The sequence below is a fragment of the Sinohyriopsis cumingii genome, chromosome 15 (genome assembly GCF_028554795.1).
Source record: "Sinohyriopsis cumingii isolate HCF-2022 chromosome 15, ASM2855479v2, whole genome shotgun sequence".
NCBI lineage: Eukaryota > Metazoa > Mollusca > Bivalvia > Unionida > Unionidae > Sinohyriopsis > Sinohyriopsis cumingii.
Window position 1 is genome coordinate 73,721,999 of NC_142975.1, and position 13,503 is coordinate 73,735,501.

Here is a 13,503-nt window from a genome sequence, read left to right on the forward strand (position 1 = left end):
TGCAAAGAAATGAAAACTGAATAGACGATATAAAGTATATATTTATCATTTCTACAGACATGAATCTTGTGTGGTGATCTAATTTTTGAAAACACTCATGAAATTGTTATTTTAATTTTTTAGCTGTTGTTGTATGGTTTAACGCCATTTTTCAGCACATGATAGGCTATACATGGCGGCCAGTATTAATGGTGGAGGAAGAACCCGGGAAAACCCCGGAAAGAACCACCGACCCACGAGAAGCTACTGGCAAGCTTTCTCACATACCCACGTTGGCTGAATCCGAGACTTGAACCCACGCAGACAGAGGTGAGATGGTAGTGATCAGTAACGGACAGCGCTTTAGTCCACTCGGGGCCCCTATTTTTTTAGTAAAAGGTTTCTAAGATCACTGGAGTCTGAAACGTAGATCATTATGACATTTTACCGGTAGTCAGTAACAACCTACAAAGTGACCGTAGCATCTAATTTCGTGATTATGCAAACGTAAAACTGACTAATAATAATCCAGTCACTTTATAAAAGAAAGCTATGAAAAGTGTCATGAAGTCTTTCGGCTGTGAAATTTGGAGCTCTTATTGAGGTGTATAATTTTTGGCAGTGCTTGTAGATAGTATATATACGTGCGAGATAAAACACTCGTTTAAATCTAAAACAGTCTGATCTTTGTTACTTTGGTTGTAGACCACGCACAACTAATAAAATTAAATGATTAACTAATGGTAGTTCAAATTAATGCTTAGTGTTTTCATATCTTACCACATTCCTTGCTACTGCATAACAAATTCAGGTTCCTAGACCTAACTGCTTGATTAAGTTCTTTTCTACTGGATTTTCATATCTGTGTGCCAAACCTCTATCTTACTATTTAACCTCTACTATACTGTAGTGATATTTGAAACTTAACTAATGCCGTAAATGGAATTGAAAACATGCTATATTTCTGGTGCGTCAGAATTATTTTTTTAAGATGGAATGGAGGAGTACCCGACAACAAGGATGCAGAGAGAGAGAGAGAGAGAGAGAGAGAGAGCTCATTTAGGGAACGGGGCCCCGAGTGGCCGAGTGGTCTAAAGCGCTCTCCGTTACGGATCACTGCCATCTCACCTCTGTCTGCGTGGGTTCGAGTCCAGGATTCGGCAAATGTGGATATGTGAGAAAGCATGCCAGTAGCTTCTCGTGGGTCGGTGGTTCTTCCCGGGGTTTTCCCGGGTTCTTCCTCCACCATTAATACTGGCCGCCATGCATAGCCTATCGTGTGCTGAAAAATGGCGTTAAACCCCACAACAACAACAATCATTTAGGAAACAACCTTACCGCATAATACAAGAGATTATTTTAACACTCTAGCATAGGTTGGTGATTACACATGCATGTCTGTCTATACGTTCTGGGACCATGACATGTATATATTTCATCAGCATACTAACACCAAAAAAAAGCAATCTTTAAACCGGCTAAATGATCATACATTCAAAACAGTCTAGAAAAACACGAGAGACGAATACAATGGTGTTGTCATAGAAACAAAATCAAGCCGTATCGTGACATCAAATGTGTCGCTGTGCCTGTAGTATATGTTGATGTTGGGTTTAGAGCTATTCTGCAGCACATGATAGGCTATACATACATGCGGGTAAGTGTAACTGGTGGAGGAACAACCCGGTAAGAACCATCGACCCACGAGAAGCTACCGGCAAGCTCTCTCATTTACTCACGTTAGCCGAGCCTGAGACTAGAAACCACACAGACAGAGGCACTGCTCCAGAACACTGAGTGCTTTAGACCATTCGACCAGTCCATCCATCCTTCTCTCTCTCTCTCTCTCTCTCTCTCTCTCTCTCTCTTCTTAACTGATAAAACTCTCAATTCTTGTTTACCATGCGATAATAACTTAGCATGTTTATCTCCGACCACGGTATGCGTTTCTATTTATAGATTTATTTGATATATCGTAACAGATATAATTTTCATGAATTTCCTACAACCCTTGTTTACCGTACTAGAATAGCTTAACAAAGTTGTCTCCCAAAACATACCGCGGGTATGTTTCTATTTATAAATGTATTTGTTGTTCATAACAGATAAACATACCTAAAATATCTCGAATTATTTTACCGCGCGAATAAATATATCAGTTGTTATCTCTCGAGAAACAGTTATCGCAAATATATATTTTAACAAGTTGCGTTAACTGGCTGAACCATATGTCCGAGATGAAGACGTCTGTACTTCATCAACCTATTCCAAATCTGGTTAGAAATGAACTAGAACCCCTTAATTTAGATTCCCAAGTCGTAAATAACTGAGACGTATTAATATGCCAAACGTAAGTAAAATCATATATAAAGGGCTTTAAGAATTTTTCAAGAGAATTATAAACGAATACACATTTTATGATAGTAGCACTCAATATTTTGTATGACATTTCTAACGACACTGAAACCTACTTGAAGACGATAACAAGTCATAAAATACGTCATTTTTATTCTGTTCAAGATCAGCTTGATTTACCTGTCGAACCTATGAAACGTCCCACCAGCAGAATGGGATCATTTTATACTATAAAGTGACATAAGAGTATAATGAACAGAGGTGAAAAGAGGAGTGTCACTGAGATAATTTCTACATTTTACATACCGTATTTTGGGCTGCAAATAAGCAATATGCAAATGAACTGAATGCTTGATAAGGTTGTCTATTTAAGCTTGTTAGGAAAAAGTTATTAGCTGGTTAGAGAACGCTCACACATAGATTTATTTGAACGCTGAAAAATAAAAGTCTTGCTTCATCGTCAACAATGTGGAAAACATTACTTTCTTTTAAGCCACTGAATTTGTGCTAACACTCCCTCACCAAGGTCATATAAATCCAGTTTGGTTAGATGCAGTCGCTGGTTTAACAGATGTTTTGTAACTTTATAGTGTATTGCAAAAATTGAATTCGAGGCAAATATCTCCCACCGAGTCCCACCACTGCATGAAATTCTTGAAGATGATAAAAAAAAAACGAAAGCAGTTAGAGAGAAAAAAACAAAGAAAATAAGCACGTGGACATACTGAGTTTATTTCGTGGAATTTAAAAATAGCATAATACGGAAACAATACTGAAGGGTCGATTAATTCTGAAGATAGCTGTAGATTCATGTTGCTGTTAATAGAGCAGGAAACTAAAAAGCTAAATGATGACAAATATACAGAAACAAAACAAATTTGGTACGATGAAACCTAAGTTTGTGCCGGAAGACATTTACTCACATGCATTGAAGGATAGATTCGAACGATTCAATGAAAAACTTCTGACGCCAGAGCCAAAGTTGTTTTCAAGTCGGAGTGACAGTAATATATCAAACAACGATTACCGGTATGTTCAATGGTATTATGTCACATCAAAATCAACAAATGTTTTTGAAAATCATGTACAGCACACTACAAACTTGAGCCCGTTCTCTATTAAATTGGTCCCGGTTTAGTTCATGATGATAGTTTAATAATATCTGGTATATTGAACTTTTGACAGATTATTGATATTTCATAGTAACGTTGAGGTTAATAATGAAAACAATATCATGTGATATAAATTTCAAATATTCAATGCATTTTGAAAAATATCCATGCTGTCGATTCTAAGAATCGTAATGATCAATGATGTCACAGTGTAAATTACGTCATCTGACAAAGATTTTGGACATTTTGCAGATCTAGCAGTGATAAAAGATTTCGTAGATTATTTTGACTTGTTTTTGTGTGCATGTTTTACAACTATTTTATACCCATGTTTTTTTTTTTCCTGATTATGTATTGTATGTTTCATTTGTTATTATTTTATTCAATTCCTATTTGTATGGTTCAATTTTTGGAACTATTGCAGGTACTACTCCTGGAGACATATGACTAATTTTGTCTTCCATAGATCAAGAAGCGTCACTTAAGGTTAATCCAGTTACTTTATCCAACTAAGTTTTATCCTTTTCTTTTAATTTCTGAAAAAAATAGAAAACGGTTGTGAAAATTATGAATCGAAGGAATGGAAGATCGTGGACATGATTATTTATGATCTGTAAATTCGAATATAACTGATGATTCTATTAACGTTTGCTAGTGGTTTTGAAGATCAAAATATACTAAGGGGCGATTTTAGACAACAATCCAGAACACAACATGAAATCATTTTTGAGAGACCGTTCAAAATTCTGATTATAAATGTGGCTCCTTTGCAAATCTGTAAGCAAATATATTTGAGGCATCCAAAAAAATATCAATTGTGAAATTTAAAATTCAGATCAAAAGATATATTCGGCCGATTCAAGGATCACTGACAATCACGGGATACAGCTTTTATCAGCTTGATCAATATGGAGAAAACCCAGCGGATCTGCTTTTATGAGAGAATAAAATACTACAACAACTATGCAAAGACATGATTTATGAACACAACAATAAAAAAACAGATGCATTTTCGGCGTGATTAAATAAACTCTGATACGCAGAACCTAGCGAAAGTTCAATGTCAGAGAGAGCCTAAATAGCACATTGAACTATCGGTTACCATCAGACAACCTATGTAATGCAATGAGAAGGTACATGTTTATCGTTGTACAATGCATGACTTAGAAATCGAATCATTTTATTACACAAATTATAAACTGGAATGGATACATTGTTTCATATTCTTCGAAGAGTGCAACATTTTTGCCTGCAGGTGAAGAACTAATTGTCCGAACATTATATACAATTATTGTAAATTCAGTTATAATTGAATGTGTAACAAATGCAAAGCTTGAAAGGATAAAATTTTCCAGTTTGGAATAGAGATCTGATTGATGCAGTGAGACAAAGTGGAAGAACGGCATCGAGTTTTTTAAATAAAAGTTTTGTTAGCTTATTTTTGTTTTCGTTTTGTTTTTTCTTTGTGACTGTGTGCCACGAATGGCAGCTGAGAAAAAAATTCGAAAGATCAAAAACAAACATGATATCACAAATATTTAATTTTATATTTAAAGCGAAAAATAAACAAGCTAAACATTTTGTGAAATTTCAAGCAGGAATGTTCATTCTCATCCATAATTACCCTTGGATATTCTACAGCTACATAATTGTAAATATCTTCAATTATCAATTCAAACGTTTTGTAATTTCAATACCGTACATTATTTTCTAATCCAACAACTACCGGTAATATCGCAAGTTGTGCTGATTCTCCAATTTTATTTAAAACGAAATCAACAGAAACTCATCCGTTCGTGCAATTTAGATATTATCTTTTCTTTTATTGTGTGTCTCACAAACAACTTTTACATCAACCACATTTATCTGGTGTGACTGAAACTATTCGTATCTGCTTTTTTACATATTTATTACACACCTATTTAATATTACATGGCCGATCTAATATTCGATATATAAAAAAATCAGTATCGCACACCCAGTCTGGAACGATATTTACAACTTGAAATATTCAATAATAGTCGACTTATAAAATATCGGGATTGATTTATTGCTTTTCATTTTAAATTATTCAAAATTTAACATTTGTTATTTTAAAAAATGTGGTCATATTGGATGAAAATGGCTGTTTTGCCGCTAGGGATAATAGAAGAGTTCCATAAGTAGCGACGGGCAGTATATTTGCATTTCACGATATCTAGGCCCAAAAATTAGAGTTAGTTGAGGTGGGAAACAATATTTTGGACAGAATGGTTCTGAGTTCTCAGATGAGGCTGGTGTTCAAAGTGACTTCATACATGAGACAGACGAACAGACAGACACGTCTTATGTTACGTGTTTAGGATCTAATAAACACTAACACAAGAAAGAGTGAAAACAACAAGCTTTGAAAAATATAACAATTTATTTCCCTGGAAAAATTCTGCAAAAATGAAGAAAACAATTGAATTAATGATTTTAAGAATCAAATCCAAAAATAATTCAAGAATAATACACGAAAACAAAATTGAAAGAACTAATAATAAGATGTTCTAACGATTTCAAGTTCGAATCCCGACGAAGAATCCAAGATGGAAGACGACGACGTACGCTGTAATACGTAGTGTTGAAATCTACAGTTCCTTGTAAAAACAAGAAATATCATTCAGGTTCTGGAAATCTGAAGAATTTTGTTATATGAAAGCTGTCCTTGTTCAGCAATTTCATATGAGCACACGTATTTTCCAGGGAAAAAAAGAATTAATCCTTTTGAATCTAAGTAATCTGAAATAACTCCAAACAGCACAACATACAACTTCCAGTGTAAGAGCCCAACTACTGAAAATATCTCTCCAAAACAAAGGTTATATCGTATTCTAAAACGCAAAAAGGGTTCTCGTGATTATGTTCCAGAACCTCGTAGAAATTATTTGCTTGTTAAAGATCACGTACATCCAGTGTGGCCCTGACGAAAGCCAATCATTTTACTCTAAGAAATAATATAAAAAAATTACATCTTAAATCAGTAGTCCCATCATTACTTCGACAACAACCAATCATTTTTAAATAAAAATAGAACTTATTTACAAGCTTGCTAATAATTTTGAATCAAGGTCATGATCTAGGTCAACACCTGGTGTTTACTAAAACGAACAGTCACGGTCAAACTATTTTCTAGAAAAGGCATCATCTCTAGTAAACAAATTTACATTACAGTAGCATGTAATTAAACGTAAAAAAATTAAAAACTGACAAACGAACAATTAAATTGAAATAAATATATATTAAATCAGATATAATTAAATCAAATATACATAACACACAGAGAGAACACATCCGTCTCCGGTGAAATTTTCCCTTGAAATATTAAATAAATTTAGACAAAGTAAGAAAGACTCTGCAATATCATATGAAGATTCAAGTCATTGTTAGAACTTACCCACGTTTGGACAACACTTTACCTTATATTTAATTCCCAAGAGACATTACACAACGTCAAGTCATCTAAACTACCAAACCTAGGTAAACTCCATTTCAGCTTCATAGTTTAAAAAGTATGGTCTACGGAGTTATATTTGATTAAGGAGCAAGTTTAAGTGCAGGAACACTTTATATATGAAACTTTACCTTATATTTAATTCCCATAAGACATTCAATATCAAGTCATCTAAAATACCAAATTTAGCTAAAAATCCATTTCAGCTTCAGAGCTTAAAACATATTGTCTGCTTTGTTATAAACGCCAAATGCCTAGTTAATTAAGTGTACGTTAAAAAATAAATATGTGTTATGTAATTAATACTAAACCGTATAAGTGTTTTTTTCGGTGGAAAGAACTCTTTTGATACGGCATAGAATCAAAGAGGTCTACCACCCATTCTGAACAAATCACATATGTAGTTTTATATATTTTGTAACAGATATCGAAGAGTTGCTTTAAACAAAGGAAAGTCATTTATGGTGAGAATTGTGGATGCGTTCCTGGGCCAAAATGATTTTTATAGTATATAAATTACATCCGTTGAGTTGTAGCGCACTCAAAGTGTCTTTGATTTAGTGATGACGAAAGGTTCATAAATCTACTGGAGATATTTAGCATTTAAGAGATTCTTCTGAAAGATTTAGACAGGTTATATGTGACCTTTGAAAGTGAAAGTGAAGACGTTATGTTATTTCAATTTTACAAACAATAAAGGCGTGTATGTTATAGCTGCTTAATGGAAGGTGTTCAAAGCTGCATACATGGCTGAAAAGTACCTCGGTTTTAATATCCACGTTAAAGCAATGGAAACGTTTGAGGTTTTAAACAGCACTTGCAAAAACTCCTGTAAAGTGCAGAGATGTATATCGCTAATAAATGTGATCCAAGCAACTTGAAATGATTCAACAAAAGGTTTTGCAATTCACGTGTTTTAAAAAAGTCTGGATTTTACCAAGACCTCTTATGAACAAATCTTTATACATTTTGATTTACCACACTTAGAGAGCTGGAAAAAGAACATTGAGAAATGTATACACAGTTATTTTGACTGTCCCTATAAAGTCACGGCAAATCCATACACTGATTAAAGACGAAAGTTTATAATCAAAATTCTTTTCTACTGCGAAATTCGCTTGAACATCAGAAAGCACAGTCTTTACAACAAAGTACAAAGTAATCCTAACTAACTTTTAGAAGCAGACAACCTTTTTGAAAGAAATTCTTTATGATTCCTGAAGGGCCATATACATGTTATTACTTAGTGTTATTTATAGATCCATTATGCAGATGTAAATCTGCCTTATAATGCGTACTACACTATAATTGTATTTTTTTATTTAAGCTATGTGGCTTTTGGATATATAACATTGAATTAACTAATTAATTATATAATTAATGGAATAATTGAGAAGGACTAAATTGTTGTAGAAAAGAAGAGTATGTAACAATAGCAGCACTTGTTATAGCAACTGCAGTAACAAAATCAACAGATACTCTCTGTACAGCAATTTCGTAAGAAGGACTGCTTTTCCAATTCTATATGCACCTTCTACAAAAGTTCCAACTACTCTATCACCACCACCTACACCAGGTCAATCAATGTTTAAAAGAAGAGGTTTAGAAAATTTTGCAAGTTCTTTTGTATTGTTTTGTGTCATTAGTAGAAGGAGCATTTCTTGGAATTCTTGGTTTTGTGACTGGCTGGTTACTCATGAATGCTTGATAAATTTCTTCGGTTTGTTCTCTATTTCAAAACGTAAACAGCAGAGGCAACTATGAGGTATAAAATAAATGATTGTTTCTTCATTTCATTGTTTAGGCTGGGTTTTTTTACCTTTCTAAATTACTTTATGTACTTTGAACGTCAGAGAATATGATAGAATAAGCGTTTGTTTTACTCACATCATCATCAGAGTCATTGTTCTCTGCATATTGGATATTCACCCTGTGTTCTTGTTTGTCCACAACATTTGTTTTTTCTACATGTCAACGACGACTATTTGGCATTGGATATCTTTGTTAATACCCGAGATCTTTATGTGGAGGAACGTTTTATGGCTTGCATGTATAACGTGTATGTAGATTCTTTTGTTGGCAACTGTTTCAGTTTATATTACTTTTGATTTTTCCCAGTTAATTTGGTGGGTCCGCCCAATTGGTTGATATTTTTTGTGAACATTGTGCCGTCGGTTTGAAATATATGTGCTTTAAAAACTGTTTACTCTAAGATATTTTGAATACTCTAAAGATGTTAACAGAGTACTTTACGTTTGACAAAATTTCTTTTGGTGTAATCAACAAGCCAACAGAGCATCCACCTACAACTGGTACTTTTAATTTCAACAACATGTATTCTTTTCAATCCTTTCAACCATGTGAATGACTTCAGATCGATGTCAACTTTGTTGCCATTTAAATAACTGATTCAAATGTACTCATTTTGTATACCTGAGTCACCACCTGCTGTTTAAATCTGACTTTGTTTCACAAACATTCGAACTATATTTTTGACCAATGCTTGTATATTGAATTTTAAAAGTTGACAAGATCTTCGATTTGTGCTGTGCATTTAGCCGAATGCAACTTAACATATTTATCCAAACCAAGAAATTAAATTTATCCCTAATGAACAAATTTGATCCTCCGGACAATTTTAACACTTTATGAATTACATGTAAGGTATTAGTCATATTTCAAATGTCATGATAGCATGGTAGTATTTCAGTAGTAAGGTATCGGAACGATTTGGCGCATATGTATGGAAATTCAGTTTCAGTGAAATAGGTCCTATAATAAAGTCTACGAACGTTCATTCCTAAGATAGTATTGTATAGTTAATTAGATTTGCAGGTCTCCCATAGACTACTGGTGCTTTTGTAATTATTCACCGAACTATGTATGTTGATATTGTTCCATTTATTCTATATATCGTTTTTAATTATGCGCCTTACACATCTTTTTATACTCTGAAGCAAATATCGATGTACAATTTAAGCGTGAAACATATAAAATTGGAAAACGTTCCCTTAACATGATGTACTTTCAAACTGACAAACCGGAACCATTCTTTTGTGGATATGCACTCTACTTTTGGTTCCTTTGCATAAGTCGGTTACAACCGTTGTACATATCGCATTTTGATGGGCAGGAACTCCATTTTTGTGTGGTTTTCTTCTGTTTTCATATGTATATAAAATTAACAATGACTTGAAAAACAACACTCTACTCATGACATTGGACACTTGTATTGCCAAATGCTTGTCAATATAACTTACTGAAAAAATATACTAAGATAAATTCTCGTGCTCATTTCCACCCGTGACATTTGTTGGCGCTGCTTGCCAGATATCCTATCTAGAGTCTTATTTAATAAAACACAATGTAATATATAATTTGCATACATGAACCAATAAGCATTTTCGCTCTTTTTATTGGTATCGCTACGTAGATAAGTATATAGTTCAGATACTCCCATCCACCCATACAATAGTGTGATAACTAATTGCAGTATACCTAAAAATTCCCATTATACTCCAACTCCACCCACCATGCATCAGCAATCGCACACACACAGCATTGCAGACATTCCCATCCAGTTTCGAAATAGAAAAATTGCCTTCCAGTATATTTTGGAAGTCCCATAACTATTACTGATGCTTCAAGCTGTAGTTTTAATTTTTTTGTATTCGCTCAACCAACATTCATCACAGCCATCACTGGGCTATTCCAAAATGGACCCGGATATAAATTATATATAGTTGTGATGGTATTAGTTACAGTATATGTACATTTTATAGTCAATAATGACAATACTGTGATATTAGTTACATTGTATTTATACTTTACAATAATAATGGATATACTGTGATATTACAGTGTATATGTACTGTACATTCAATAATGGCTACACTGTGATATTAGTTACAGTGTATATGTACTCTACATTCAATAATGGCTACATAGCTACGATGTCGTAGCCTCAACTTCAATTGTTGTGGTTGAGGCTACGAACTGATCCCATCATGCAATGGAGCAAAAAAAATCATCACTAAAGTCAGAAAAACAAACAGTGTACATAACTACATAAGTATAATCATGTTGTGAAAGAAATTTGGCTTATTTTGAATTTATTAAGTCCTTACACGATAAAATAAATTGGCATGGTTACTCTAACCTTATCCTGTCCGCCATGACAGATAATGCGAGACTCTCGCCGTGACCCATTTTCTACGTAAAGCTTGCCAGACCATATTTTTGATATTCTACGCTGTATTATTATCAATCAAGTGCGAATAATGGCTTCTTGGTGGAATTTCAAAGTTGCCGATAAACCGTATTTACTTTTAATGCACAGAATTTCTGACCCAAACGGCGCCAAAATTTTACTACGATTTGTTTACATTTCCTAATAAGGCGTCAATGTCCTTATATCGCACACAAACAAACGAGGCTGAGAACGGAAGTAATCATTATTTGAAACAACATGGCGGACGATCTAAACGAAAATATCGGCTAAAAAAGGTAAACGAGATTTTACAACTATTTCTACAAAGATTTTCGATACTTCCGGTATTAAATAAGAGGACTACTCAATTTATTGGATTATATGCAAGGATTATGTTAAAAGTGTTATTATTAGGCTAAAAGAGCGCCGGGTGTGAATCACACCCGGCTTGCTCCATTAACGCGTATATGCTCATGTTAGTACCCTGTCCACGAGGTACGAGTAAGGGTACTAATATTAGTACTAATGGCTACACTGTGATATTAGTTACAGTGTATATGTACTGTACATTCAATAATGGATATAATGTGATATTACTTACAGTGTATATGTACTGTACATTCAAAAATAGCTATAGTGTGTTATTAGTTACAGTGTATATGTACTATATTTTCAATACTGGCCATAATGTTATTTCAGTTTAAGAAAATTATACAAATATGACAGTAAATAGGTATTTTATTTTTAATTCTGGTTAATATGTGTTTTTAGTATAAGAAAATTACACAAACATGACAGTGATGTTTTGTTTTACTCTTAATATTGGCTACAATGTTTGATTAATTTCAGAAAATGATACAATATGGTGAAAAATATCAGTGCGTAAATGCAATAATTTGTTTTTACTTACAAGTGTTCCCAGTTTGCAAGAGTTCACCAATAAATATAGTTCATAGCTGAATCGTGCTTATCGCGATATCCTTGGTGAAAGGCGCTTGGGGGTGGGGTGGGGTAGTGGAAGAGGGAATGATGATACATTATGTTGTACTGCCATATAAATACGTACGTTCCAGTGCTGATACATATCGCTGTGTAAGTTGTAGTTTCTTATCCCCTTTTATCTAATCGGCAACAAAAATTTTGAAGACAATTTTATGCAACAAAACTCAGGGTCACCAATAACCAAAGATGAGTTCGCTCCCAGACCACCACTCTACCGGCTATATTATTGGTGTTGTTGTTGTTGTTATTATTATTATTATTATTATTATTATTATTATTAGCTTATGAAGGTCAGTTGATCCCGCTCGTATAACGAGATCTTTAAATATCAACGATTTCTTAACATAATCCAGCAGAAACGTATCTCATAATGTTTATAGAAATAACCACTTTCAAAGATAGACCTCAAATTTTGACCTAAAAAAGTAACATATAATGTTATATGCTTTTTTAATTTTGATCCAGGTGACCCTAAATTAATTTCCTTCGGTAACATTGCGAAATGAATGTTAGAAATATGAGATATAAAGAAATAAAAGTTCAGTTTCCTGTATGTTACCATTATATACGTTGCTAAGAAAACAAAATGGTATAGTGGGCGGAGGGCGATAAGTTTCATTAGTTCTTTTCTTCTTTTTTTTTTCTTCACAATTTTTCAAATATATCTTACTAATCGAAAAGTTCTTATTCGTAACTAATAATAATATGTCAAGTATAAAATTATAATCCAGAAGTGTAAGCCTGAAAAAGTATGAAAATGTTTGTGGAAAAAATTGGACACTTTGTCTAATTCTTCCGTACTTTAGACGTCGTTGTATTGTTGCATGCAATGTATCTTACTACCGAGTGAATCAAAACCCTGAGTCTGACTTGAGGCCAATTGTTTTTGCCTATTTACACTTTTGTACTTGGGTTTTATCTGCTTGTATTATAATTCCCATGTTTTAGAAAAAGGGATTGTGAAATAACCCCCGTCTAACTATTCGTTCGTCTGTCTCTAGCTGCATCTCCTCCAAAACCGCTGGAAGAAAATTCTCCAAACATTGAACTCGATTTGACCAAATGATGACCTGCGACTGAGTATGCTTTCGGCCCTTTGCTCTGTGGTACCTGAGAGGAAGTAAAGGATTAAATTTACAAAAATTGCAATTACAGTGACATTTTGTGTTACAACTCTTGAGTCGCGTTCTGAAGATGCGAGTAGATACTTGAGAGGGGCCTGGGGGAGCTTTGCAACTGCATTTTGATGTAAGACCGAGTAGGGGGAAGGGGAATGATGTAGTTCTCAGCCATTTTACATGTCTAAAGATTGTCTGTTTAATTCATTTGCGACATGAATTGTTTGCGTTAGATATTCAGTTTATCCGTTC